Genomic DNA, 14,491 nt, shown 5'->3' on the forward strand with positions numbered 1-14,491 from the left:
ATTGGAGAAAGACAGCAGAGGTAAAGAGAGGGGTGCAGGACAGGATACTGCGTATTAAAACATGCAGGGCTAATACCCAACAAGGTGAAGCCTCCCACTGTTGGCTTAATCATTACAGAAGAAAATACAGTCAACACATTTTCCTACCAGATAAAGCATTTACAGCTTCTTAAACCCACATATATTTTAGGAGCAAAGATTCATATTACAAACGTGATCATGAAAGTGCACGAGAACATACTGTTTAACAGAGGAAAATGTTTTGCCAACCAAACTCATTGATGGGAGACGACGGGGCGAGTATGCGACGCATCTCAACAAATTGTAAGCGCATATAACGTTTGTGTGAATGACTGCGTAAATACAAGCAGCACTACAAAGTGTGCACCACACACACACACACACACACACACACACACACACACACACACACACACACACACACACACACACCGCCAGCATGTACATTGCTAGTTAATTACAGCTAAAGCAAAAACAGTCCAGCATTTGCATCATTAGCTTTATTAGAAACAGAGTGCTGCAGGGACGACCTATTCTTGTAGGCCAACCCAGAAGTTAGGATTGCCCTCGACAAAAAGCCAACAGGAGTCTTCAATTGGATTTAGGATTACTGCAGAAAATAAGCTCCGTGGCAAACAAAAGTTTGTGAAACTTAAACGTTTTGTTCAGAGAGATAATCTTCACTAATGAACTCCACTTTTATGATTTTTGAAGCGTAACTGGAATCACCAGAAGTAAAAAGGTAACGGCTATAAACAAACTACACCACGGTCGCATTACTTCAACGTCACCACCACTGAGCTTAACTAAGAGACTACACATAGATGTAGATATATAGACAGACAGACACACAACGAGGCTGTAAAGGCGGACTAGTTGATGACTTTCCGTGTTCGGCATGAAGACGTTTAATGTCCGCGACAACCACTGTAGTTCTCATTTTGTTAGCAACCGCCTTTTTTAAGACACGTAAAACCTTCAGAATTCCAGAGTGGGGTATTTACTGACGTATTTTATGTCACAGAACACAACGTGAAAAAACCTCTTAAGCTTGTGTTAACCACAGACCTTATCTCAGGCATCTAACCAGAAACCCATTAAAAAACCCATTGACTTCGAGACGAGGGAAGCTGAAGTGTAAAAATGCTAACTCATTTCTGGGTTTAGGACTCATTCCTGCAGCACTCCATCTGCAGCAAAGAAGTAAAGAATCAAATAAGGACCGCTGCTGCGTCTGTTTAGCTATACTTGTGAGGACACATCAAAATGTCTTGGCACTAAAGCTCAAGCCTGCGATTAATGGTCAACCTGCTGAGTTATCCCTATATGATGCAGACTAGTGTGCAAATGTCTCCACAACTGGTGCAGTTATTAACAACTTTGCCAAAGTTGAAAAATGACCCATTTTTCTTATTTTTTGGATGTTTGCCTGTGGTCATGATTTGTTTTTGTGTGTGTGTGTGTGTGTGTGTGTGTGCATTTGTCATGTTGTGCTGGATAGTTCCCAGTTACACACAAACAAAATGGAAGACAGTGTGCGGTTTCAGAAAAACAGACATTACAAATCAAGTTTTCAATTTACTGCGACTGTTATTTCTGATAAACCACATACTACTAAGCTCTCTCGCTCTTTTTGTCTCAGTGTCTCTTAACCTTAATATGTGCCCCAGTCAGATGATGTATTACCCATTATATACAAGGCATAAATCATATATGGAGTGCGTGTGTTTCCTCCTTATTACCCCCTGTTCATGTGCACCATATGAACAATGACCTCTCTCTCTCAAACATACACAAAAACACACACACACGTCAACCCCTCTATTATATTGTGATGTATCGCTGCTGTAACAACTGTAACAAAGCGGCAAAACAAATGTGATATCTCCATTATTTTATGTTTCTTCTTAAATTATACATCAAAGGCAAGATTAAACCCCGAGAGCTGGCAGTAATCAGTGTGCATTATTAAGAAGGTAAGAGGAATATCGTCCTTCATCTCCAATTTCTGACTCAGGTGACAGAGGTGGGATTAAGGTAGAAAGGTTGCTGAGCATAAATTATATCAGAGATTTCCCTCCTTTTGTGTTTTATATGTGGTTTCACGGTTCCTAATTTTCTTACTTATCTTACTCTTCTTCCTTCAGTGAATGTTGGTTCCGTAATATTATGTTGCTGCCATTTTGGCCAGGAGGTCGCTCGTAAGAGTACCTTGTAGCTAAACAATGCTCAAATAAAATAAAGTAAATAAATAAAGCTGGAATAGAAAAACAAAAACAAAAATTCTGAGCTTTGGTCAAGCGGGGAAAAAAATCCTCTGCAGCAATAAGACAAACATATGAATATGCATTTTCAGCTCCAGATTTAGCATTATGCAGCACAGACTGACAGTGAAATCTACGATTCAAAAAATCCAACAAAAACAGACAAGAAAGAAGCTTCCAGAGGACCGATTATACGGGTAAAGAAAGGAAACAGAAACGGTGGGATTAGTTGCAGTCCAGACGCTGCACAACATCCATGTTTGAAAAAAAAGACGGATCTGCAGGATTGTTTAAATTACTCACAGCAAGACAGACCTAATTTACATAGACTTTTTTCTAATCCTGTTATCTCAAGCTTGCCAATTAGTTTTTGTGGCACAACGAGGTATCAAACTTTTCTTATCTTCGGGTCACGACTAACTAACTCGTTATCCTGTGAAACTGAAAACCGACTCGTCAGATCGTGACTTCAGATCTTGAGATCGACATCAGAGCGGCTCGGGGTGTCGTCACCCTTTAAAGTCCGGCTCATAGAAGAGAAACCAGAGCGGTGGAGACGCAGTCAGAGGAGACGATTGATCAACGCTTCACATTCTGCTTTAATCAGTGTGGAACAGGCAGAAACTGCACCCAGCGTTTCTGTTACAGATAAAATTCAAAGTTCACTTGAACTGACAGCTTTTATATTTTGCTATCTTTGAGATAATGAGATTACCAAACTTTGATCTTGAGAAAATGGATTTTGATATCTTTTGGTAATGATAATTAATATGTGAAAATGTATGTAAATACCAGTAAGAGAGAGGCAGTGAGTTCAAGGGTAGACATGTCTGAAAACAAAAGTTCCCTACCCAAACTCAGCGTCTATATCCCAAAACATACAGATATTGTTTCCGCAAAGTCCCAAAAGTTATAACTCAGTCACTAAAACCATGCAGATTACACACAAGTCCCCGGGCGGGTTCGAACCACCAATCTCTCGGTTAACAGCCGAGGACGCTGGCCGATTGCACCACAGAGACATGCAACAGACTGCCCGGACATGCATTTCTTTGTTTATATGATATTTGCAAAGCAGATATTTTTACATCAGCCAGCAGTTTTATTCTCTATTCGGCATTATTCTTGTGTTGGCACATTGTTGTAGTACATTAATTATTGCATTACCGTCACCAACGATCAGAAGAATAGCATGAAACCGGTAGCAATTTGTTGTGTCAAGTGGAAATCATACTTCTGCAAATATTCTTAGTGAAGGGTGTTATGGGTAACTGTAGGCTATAGAGGACCTGACACACGAATTCCCCAAATCTCAACAATGCATTGTGCAGCTCTACGTGTCAAACAAGGTGACTGGGTGATACATTTGAAACAGACACTTTAACTAAAATCTGAAAAGAACAGCGTTGTGAATGCAAATGGCACTGCTAACAACATTGCTCCATAGCACTACTAGTGGTAAAAAGAAATCCACAGGGGACCTTTAAGTGACACCAGTCCAAACAAACACCTACAGAGCCTAACCAGACAGCCGAAGTGTGTGACTCGTCAGACTGAAAATGTTGAATTGATTTTGATCTGAGCTATTTTCTCTGTAGAGACTGAACACAGTAAAAAAAACAATCTTGGTTCTGTGCTTGAACATATTGCTGCTCGTGTGAGATTAACAAGCTAAGCCGTGGTCACATCAGCTACATGGAGTATATTACTGTTTTCCTCATCCCGTCCCATCTTCCCTCTATTCTCACCATCATTTCCACTCCTTTCTGCCCACATCACTGCTTCTCCTGTTATTCCACGCTGCCTTACTGCTCCCTCCTCTGCTACCCCTTCATTTATTTTTGCCTCCTGCGTGAAGTGGCTGCTGTTTGTTTGAAGTCAGGGCTTATTGAGCTCAGGTCTGGAGAGAGCACTGCGACGTCAATACTACTCACACACCTTCTCCTCTTTCTCCCTCTCTTCTCCCTTCAACACTGTCTCACACACAAACACAGGGGAGAACGCTCACACACACACACACACACACACACACTGCTCAGTCATCAATTAAGGGTGTGTATAGATCTCTCCCTGCAGCAGCGGTGCTTGTTTGGTTTCTACATTGTTTTCTGTTCCAGCTCATACATCTCTGTCTATGAGACACACACACAAACCACCTAAACACACAGATACACTTACGTACTGCTACACCATAAGCCTTTTTCACCACAACGCAGGATGTTTTCCCAGAACCTTTAAAGAAACTCAGGAACTTTATCTGCATTTTGCCCGCAAAAGTGAAGTTCTAGTTTTCAGTGTTGGGCTAATCCATAAAAGGTTCCTGCTCCAATAAATCTCCTCCACCTGAGGTCAGACTTTTTCCTCCAATTTGTCAAATGTTCAGAGCTCAGCTGAAAAGATGACTGCACTAAAAACAATAGTCACATTTTTCCTTTTTCACATTTTGAACATAGAGCTGAAACCATCATCATCATCATCATTTCAGCAATTGTGCAAACAAAAATACCAAAATAATTGTTAGATGCAGCCCTATTTCAATGTTAATCTTCCCATCTCTGCACGTCTTCTATCCACCATGCACTCAAACATCGCAGTCACAAACAGGAAATTACAGAGATTGACATGATGCCTGTTTGTTATCGTCTCATCAGAAGCTAAAATTACAAACCACGCGGATGCTTTTTAATTTATTATTGGTCTGATTTGCCTAATCTTCACATTTATCGTGTAAATCAATCACAAAGGAACTTTTAGGCTCTGATGAGTTTAGTTCCTGACAATCCTGGGAAATAAACACAAATAAACACACACACACACACCCATATCATGTCTCAACAAAGACACAAAACTCTCCACTGAACCTGAAATCTACCAGCGGTGCAATGAATCATGGCAGCTGTTTGGTGGTATGTAGTGTGTGTGTGTGTGTGTGTGTGTGTGTGTGTGTGTGTGTGTGTGTGTGTGTGTGTGTGTGTGTGTGTGCGCTTTCTATCTCTATATCTAAATGGAGAACAAGGTCAGGGGTTGACAGCAGAAAAAGCTACAACACTCGTCTTCCCCTTAAAAGCACAGAAATGGTTTCTACATTGACTCAACATGCATTATGTGTGGTCACATGACTGCACACATACAGTCACATACTGTATATAGTATTTTGGTAAAAGAAATTTAAAAAATATGTCCTGAAGGTTTGTTTCCCTTGTTACATTTTGTGTTTAGACACACAAACACACACACCATATTCATTCAGTATGGAATAACAATAAATGCCTGACACACACACACACACACACACACACACACACACACACACACAAACAGACATGTATCTTCATTTAAACCTTAATTTCAATAAATGTCCTTGAACAAATAAACGCACAACAAACCCAAACTTGCCTCCTCTTCTTAAACCAGGAGCCCAGCTGAAGGGCGGTTTAAGTAACAATCACGAAGATCTCTGTTTCCTTCTCTTTGGCGGCACCTATAGCCACAAGACGTAATTGCAGGTGTGTTTTTGGACCTCACCTCCCAGAGATCTAAACAGTGTCGTCTGAGTGACAGTGGTTCTCAAAGCTTCATCGTCTGTAGTCATCTGTCTTTTCTTCGTTTGTTCGGCCATAGTAACCGTTTACTCGCAAGGCTAGCTAGAGACCGAAAAAGCTCCACTTCACACAAAAGTGAGTTGTAGAGCGAGTCTGCTGTGTTAGCTCCGCCTACCCTCTCTGGCGGACCAACCGCTGTTGGGTGACGGAAAACGTGTTGTGATTTTTTCCCGGGAATGTCGCCACAACACTCAGTCTGCAATCACCTTTGTGTTACGTCATTCAGCGATAGATTTATTTAAATGAAAATCTTTGAGGTTATTATTTGCAGCAAGGCACCGGCTTCAGGTTGTGGCTGCTCTGTAGCTCGACCTCCGACCTCTGACCCCCCGTGGAGGCGGCAGGGCAGAGAGGCAGAACTTCCCCACAGGGATCACGAGAGGATCACATCGCATATTCATGGTACAACAAAGAGCCGGGGATAAAAGCATCCACCATAAAGCATACGGAGAGAGTGGTAGAGAGAGGCGGAGATAAACAGAGAGAGAGAGAGAGAATGTTTGTAGGTGTTTACTTCTAAAATTCTCCTTGAATTTAAAGTATATTTCTGTCTCAGTTCAACTGAGAACTGTAGAGAAAAACAACCAAGGCCGTTCGTGAGTGAGTGTGTGTTTCTGCATGCATATGTATGAGGCGACAGATGGGATGTAATTTAAACGTTACCTTGTACAGATGCACATTTTACCCTTCACACACATACATGAAACGCCTCAGAATGAAAACTGATCCATGAAATACACACTGAAACACTGTCACAGACGCTGAAATACTGTTATAAACATGGTCAGAGACTCTACTCATTTATTGTCAGTAGTCACAAGCTACAAAAGACTGTGATCTCCCATAATTCAATATTTATAATACACACTATTTCTATATCTATATCGCTGGACGTATCATTATTTTGCACCACCAAATTATGTTTTCGAGCCCACAGCCCATTTGGTGTGGTGGCTTTTTCAAGTGGTAATTTTATAAGCAAAATAATCCACTCTAATGTGAGCAGATATTGAAAAATAACGGTGCAGAGGCTGTTTGCCCTGTGCATGATTTTTGGATAATCACTTGGCCTTTTAACATTTACATTCAGTGTCAATGATGGGGAATGGTTAGGCATGTAATAACTCCAATAATGACACATGTGGATTACAATATGTGCAGCTTTGCTTTACAAAGCTCAGCTCAGAATTGTGCTGTTGTTTTTCTCTTCTGTGTTGTACAGTGATGCAAAATTCATTGACACTTTCACGCTTTGACTTGTATTTTTTTGGCACTTTGCAACTGCATTGTCTGCACGTAGACGGAGACTGGGCAATAATCCAGTGTTGGAATTGAAGACTGAATACAAACAACATACAACCATCCACCACTGCGGCACTTTCCCTGTTCTACACGAACATCACATTACTTCCTGCGTTGCTACTAAATATTGCCAGTGAACGTAATGAATGTGTTGAAACTGTCTTTCTGAGTTTCTAGCAGGGCTGCAGTAGCTAATGCACAGTGCTGTCACACACTCCTCAAAACCAGGATGTTTTCTTGCTCCTCTACAAAATAACACCACATCATCAATTCAGGTGCTGTTGTTGCCATAGGATAGTACTGCTCTCCCGCTGCCTCTCTAATCCATACATATATCCCAGCGGACAGCAGACTGGGAAACTGTTTATCCAATCACAGCTGTTCAAAATTCCTCACCTTCTCCAACAAAACCTACCTTCACTAGTGAATATAAATGCCTAGGACTGTGTGTGTGTGTGTGTGTGTGTGTGTTGTGGTGGGGGATGCTTAGCAAACACTGCAGAGCAAGCAGTCTGGAAGCAGAGCAATAATTCACCCTCCGCAAAAACCATGAATAAAAACAAACTTAAGAGAAGCGACAAAATACAAAATGTGCTCATTCTTTTCTTCTCTCTCTCTCTCACACACACACACCCTCTTTCACCTTTGCATCGAGCCTCCCTCAAAGACAATATATTTTTCTGAACTTCAACCCAGGTAACCAACAGAAATGAAATAAATATGTTGAAACAGCAGTGACACACACACACACACACACACACACACACACACACAAGCAGTATACGACAAAGAACAGGAGAAGTAATAAAAACTAATAACGACAGCCCTCACACACACACACACACACACACGCAAGGACGTAATCACAACAACAAACACACACTGATTCATTATTAAATGTCTTGACGGCAGCTGTGTGTGTGTGTGTGTGTGTGTGTGTTAGAGGTGTGTGCAAAGTTTAGAGCTTTCAATCTAATCCCTTTCTTTATTGGACCCAAGCAGCAGGACCAGTCGGGGAATACACACATATATGTGTGTGTGTGTGTGTGTGTGTGTGTGTGTGTGTGTGTGTGTGTGTGTGTGTGTCTTTGTTGCTGAGGAAGAAAGAAAGATTCAAGTTTTCAGAGGGGAGTTGAGCAGGAGGAGGAAGAGGAGGAGGAGGAGGAGGAAGAAGAAGATAGAGGAGCGCTCGTTTAAATCCTCCTGGTAATATTGCTTTCTTCACTCTCTTGGCGAGGAGATTAACTGCTAATGGAGAGGATATATCTGCTATTAGCCCCAACAACAACAGCAGCAGCAGCAGCAGCAGCAACGACAACACCAACTGCAAGGAAGTGCAACGGACCACGACGACAGCAACACATACAGAGAGACAACACAGCAAAGCTGACAGTTTTGAACCAACGCGACTTTCAAAAGGTGCAGCTTCATTTCTGAGATTACAAAAGGTGGAGCTGTGGACGAGTCAGACTTAAGTCACAAAGACAAAGACTCAGGCTTCACTGCTCTGAGACATTATTCATTTTGTCTTGGAGCTTCTCCGTCAGCCAGGTAAATGAATGACCTTCACAGACTCTGACACTTTAAGGAAAAAACATTCACGTCTCAAGTTTTGACCTGGTAAAACACCAGTAAGAGCAAAGATAGGCAGGATTGCACAGCCACATTTTACTAATTTATTGTAATAGTGTGCCCATTGCTTTTCCAAGCAACGACGTATCTTATCTAACATTCAGGTGTGCTCAGTTTCAGTTCAATTATATAGCTAATCATGACCTGCGTGATCTGACCACTCGTGTCCTTTGCCCTGTTGCTATAGTGACGTCACGGGAAGTTTGAGTGTAAAATGTTGGGAAGATGACCACAAATATAAATCTTACTGACACTGCCAATCAAAGTGATAAAACACACCTAGCGGCTTTGTAAGTTAGAGGATCATGAGAGTCGTCCTCTGCTAAGTGGCTCCTTGTATGTTTCACCTCAGTACTTCAACTCACCACGTGGCCCTGTAGCGGTGTTGATCCTAGCTTGTGCTAACACAGAGGCAGCGACAGGAGACGCTGGCTCTAACTGGCACTGAGCGGAGAAATGACACATTGAGCACAAATGACTGGCGACAGCGAAAACAGCTTGTACTCTGTCTGCTTTAAACCAGTTCATTTGCTCCCTGTCGCCTCACTGTTCTTCTTCTTCTTGTGTGTGTTGGCTCCTTCTCTTTCTCCTTTTGTCTCTCTTTTCCTCCCATCCTCTCTATATTTCTATAATTTCCTCTTTTTTTCCAATGTCTTTTATCCATTTTTCTTCTTTCTCATTTTCGTTCTCATCTTGCATCACGCTCTCCTTTTGTGCCGCCTCTCCTATTCTTCATATTCTTTCTCTACTTTTCTATCTGTGCTGTTGTCTCTCCCCATCTTTGTCTCTCTCTCTACATTTTTCCATCTTGTCCTCTCCTTTGTGCTCTTTCTCTCTTGTGTTTTTGACTTTCCTCTTTGGTTCACCCCCCCCCCCCCCCCTCTCTCCCTCTCTGTTATCTTTCTCCTTCACTCTCTTTATCCTCACTTTACCCTCCGCTCTCTATAAACTAGATTGATGGCTTAATCCTACATGCATCAAGGTGAGAATTACAATTTTCGCACCAGCACACACACAAAAATGGCGGTAGACAACGACAGCCCTGTTCACACTACCTTTACCTCCCACACACACACACACTATACACTTCACAAAAGTAACCAGGTTACTGGCAGAAATCAGGTTTAAGTCAGTGCGTTTTAAGGGAATTGGCCCATAACCAGATATCTTATTTATACCAGGTCCACTAAAAATACTTGTTTCTGATTGGTTTGCAGGTGTGAATTAAGACATTTAGAAGTTTAACGAATACGAATCAGAAAACTGATTTAAAAAAAGTCAAAGATTTGGCAGACTCGATACAGAACCACAGAGCATTAAAAAAATCTATATGGTTGTCAAAACGGTGTACGACCCGCCCCTCTCCTGCTCAAAACCGACACCTCAAATCTCACTCATCATTAACCCTTTAACACAGAGTGTGTCGTAGAAACGTGTCTCCTACAACACAACGGTTTCTGAAAGCTGAGACGTTGCACTTTACAGCCAGGTTTAGGTTTTAAAGAAGGTGACATGTGCGCTGAATGTAAATTCTGGTTTATACAGTATGTTGTATAGGCTGACAGTTGACTGGTTACTTAAATTCATGGGAACACAGTCTCTCTCTCACACACACACACACACACACACACACACACACACACACACACACACACACACACACACACACACACACACACACACACACACACACACACCATAGTGTAAAGGCATGTGTTGTGGAGCATGACAGAGCGGTTCATGTCTTGTCACTGACACTTCATTTCCAGTGAATGCTTGTGTATGTATGCATGTGTGTGTGTGTGTGTGTGTGGAGACACTCACATAGTAGCGCACACACTGATACTCATATGACACTGATATCAATATTACATATATGTAATAAATATGAATGTAATTTCAGCACACCTACAGGTGTGATTTACTGACACTGTCCTGCTGAGCCTGGATGACGCCATCCTAAAGCTACAATTATCAACTGCTTTCAGCCTATCCACGCCTGCCTGTGTTTATCTGTGTGTGTGTGTGTGTGTGTGTGTGTAAGAGACGCACACACACAGTATACGTAGATAATTTTGCAGTCAAAGATGCTTGATTATGCCGCATCCTCAACTTTAAAAAATCCCATTTATGCTGATTCTTGCTGTTTTTTTCTGAATCGTCTGAATCATTCATAAAGGAGGAAGGGATTAGGAGGGAAGAAATGCAAAACAAATCCTACTGAGGGATCTGAACTCTACAAAATGATACCCGTGTTGCATTCAGGTGACGCCTGTCATCTGAATAAGTTTGCAAATCATTATTATTATTAATATTTACAGAGTCACTGAATTTGACCAATGAAAAAAACAACGCAGGATATAAATAATAGAAGGTTTGAACTCCGGTTTGTTCTGATGGTAGGATAGATATACTCACAACATGGGGAAGTTATATGGATACATTCACCATTAACCTGGTACAGGGTGTGGCAATTATCCAAAATCACAACTTGTATATGCAGGTGTTGTGGTACTTTCCAGAGTGTACCTGTGGTACTTTCTGTCTGCTGTTTGACTCAAACTTCCTGGTCGTGAACTCCGACCTCACAAGATGACGAGGACCGCCTTTTAACAGGTCATAGCAGGAAAAGCACAGGTATAATAAGTGACATTACTAATGGCTAGATTTAATTTAATTATAGTTTTGTCTTCTCCAGGGCCCTGGTATTGGCCATATTTGCTCACTGACATGCAACACCTAAATACTGTTATTGGTTCCACCTGTGGTTTATTCTGCTATTACAAAAAAGTCTATTCTCTCCTGAAAAATTGTGGGTTTTGCTGCAGAAGAAGTTTTGTTTCAATCGAATCATTTCATTTCTTACCTTGAATTAACATTTCAAGGTTATTGGTACTAAAACTATGTATTTAAACAAACTCTTTTCTTGGGCCCTTGGTGACTAATCGTCACAGCCGAGTCAGTAAAGTCCTCACAGAAACATTTCCTTGTCTTTAGTCAGAGTCCTGCAGCGTTTTAGTTCTGTTGACTTTGGTGTACAGCAGGCACAATATGAATCAGGATCGTGAACTAATTTCATGGAGAACTAGAGAACGGATGTTCAACAAACTGCTGGAAGGATTTTACTGTGAAGCAGCTGCAGCAAGGTCATGGCTTTTTTTTTTTTACAAACTGTGGCCTTGAATTACAGCCCAACAACTGTTGATATATTCTGCAGAAGGTAATAGTCTCAATAAAAAGCCAATAATTGGTAAATGGGAGAGTGAAATAAATTCAGTTCCTGTTCAAATTAAATGTTATTTCTTAATGTGTTGAGTTGAACATTTTATTTAAAAATGTGTCATCTCTGGAGGCCCATAGTCCATTTAACTTTAAGTTAATTTAACCTTTTATATTGTTTTAAAGAGGCTGGACTGGTTCTATTTCAGCTCCCGTCAACACAAATGATCACAAAAACAAAACAAACTCAACATTGTGTAAAATTCAGCTGTTAAATTATTGAATCCGGCAGGTGATTTTTCCAAACCGATGTGATCTGGCTGCCGAAAGAGCAAAACTGGCAGGTGACTTTTGTGATTTACCAGCCACTGTAGCTGTTGAACCACTGACGGGTTCATTTCCCCAGCGTGTTTCAAAAATGAAGCCCCCAGTGCCAGAGGCCAGTCTAGTTAGCCAACCTGTGGGCCCTGCTGTACAGAGAGCCTCATATAAAACATTATTATTATTATTCCCTCCCTGGGAGCTGGTTATAGCCGCTCTGAAAACTCATTTCCCTCTCCTCTTGTCCATGTGAATACCTCCTGATAGGGAGAAGGAAGGAGAAAGGAACAATAACTGCATTTCATATGACGGGGAAATGAATAATTTCAACCGCGTGTGTGCAAATGTGTGTGTAAATGTGTAGTGTAGGCGTATTGTGTGCGTGTTTGCCTTGTGACACTGTGGAGCGATTGGGCGTAGTGATACACAAGGCGAGCACACAGATTGGAGCATCGATCTTGTTTCCTCGAGAAACGAGAGAGAGGGAGTGAAACTGAGACAGAAACTAAGAAACGGAAAGAGATTCAATTTCAAAGAAAGTTGTAATAAAGACACATGTGTTACGAGAATCGTCCTTTCGGATAGAAGTAGGCTTGTAACTCTTTGTAATGTACGAGCTCTCTAAAAGTCCACTTTAGTCACCTTGTTTGAATCTAAAAAACAGCCATCCACACTGGCACATGCTCACTGACTCATGCTGAAAATCATACAAAAGGAGGAAATATAGAAGAAGAGATTGGACGGAGTGAGAGATTTTAATTATCACCTGTCTGTCAACCAGCCAGCTTCAGACTACGTGACTTTATTTTAATGTGACTGAGAATTTTAAGCTTCCCTTTTACAGGATGTATGGGAAATCTTGGCCAGAGCCTGATTCATGAGCCGGGCAGCTACCACAATGTTTCAGCCTGAACCCGACTTGGGGCCAATATTTCAACATCTAAATTGTGTTTCCCTTCATCACCCTGTCTCTCATATACACATACAGTATATCTCCAGACAGATGCTGCTGCTGTTCACAGTCAACTTATCAGCTTGTCCATCATGATTAAGAAACTGCAAATATGATTAACAGCAGATAGTATCAACATCACACACACAGACACAATCTTTAAATCATCACCCACTGATAAAGAACGCACTTCAACAATCATAATCACGCTGACTCATTTTGCCCTGATGTAAGAACACAATGACAAAATGCAGTTTCAAAAACATTCTCCAAGCTAAACACACAAAGAACTGAAGCTTCAGAATCTGACAAACTGGGGACTGACAAAATATTCTTACATAAACATACTTACATGTTTGACTCTTTATATTCTCCATGAATGTGTATCTGACACACAGCCAAATCTATTAATGCTGGCACGAGCTGGCAAGTCACAGCAAGTTGATGTTGTAACTCTGTCTGTTGCACATCCGTCCGTGTGCAGACATGAAGCGAGACACAGACAAAAGCATCAGAATGTACTGCAGTATTACATTGTCAATTTACTATTGATAGTAATACTTATAATGAAACGTCATACTTCATATTCTAAACTGGGGCAGAGTCGCAGATCTCAAAAGAACCTCCAGGAGACTGAAACCACATTTATTTGATCCCATCAAGTCAAAATTTTGACCTCACAAAGATCCAATTGGGATCAAAAGTATTCTGTTTAAATAAAAGCATGGTTTGGAGTGTCACTTTTTATTGATGCTGTTTTTCAACACGATAGTCACATAAAACAATTTTTGGGCTGATAATGAGCACCATTTGGCTGACATATTTGTGAAGTTTTAAAGTGAGTCTGAGGAGAGCACAAACCAACAGTCGGTCTGGGTGTGTTTGCAATGTTTCAGGCAGCACTGACTGACACCAGCCTGCCATAGTGTCAAGTGTTACATGAAGCACCAGAGAACAATCTGCTGAGACACATGGATGGCTTTGGTAGAATTCCTTGAATTGCATGATACAGCACATCCTGCTTGAAATCTGACCAAACACCTGCCACGGGACGGTCGACAGAGAGAGAGAGAGAGAGAGAGTGTCCTTCAGTATTCAACGAACCAACAGATTGTTTCCTCTCATGTTTGGACTTCTGAAGGCAGAAACTCTATAAAGATCCCCTGCCAACCTGCCTG

At 41.3% G+C, this 14,491-nt stretch overlaps 1 protein-coding gene and 1 non-coding gene across 3 annotated transcripts in view; both read right to left on the minus strand.

Moving 5' to 3' along the window:
* galnt14 (UDP-N-acetyl-alpha-D-galactosamine:polypeptide N-acetylgalactosaminyltransferase 14 (GalNAc-T14)) overlaps nucleotides 1-14,491 on the minus strand; it is a 124,055-nt gene that overhangs the window by 103,946 nt on the left and 5,618 nt on the right. The window lies entirely within an intron of this gene.
* trnan-guu (transfer RNA asparagine (anticodon GUU)) lies at nucleotides 3,234-3,307 on the minus strand. Its single transcript has one exon. It is a non-coding gene; the product is annotated as a tRNA-Asn (tRNA).

This window comes from Enoplosus armatus, chromosome 19 (assembly GCF_043641665.1).
Source record: "Enoplosus armatus isolate fEnoArm2 chromosome 19, fEnoArm2.hap1, whole genome shotgun sequence".
In the NCBI taxonomy this organism is placed as follows: domain Eukaryota; kingdom Metazoa; phylum Chordata; class Actinopteri; order Centrarchiformes; family Enoplosidae; genus Enoplosus; species Enoplosus armatus.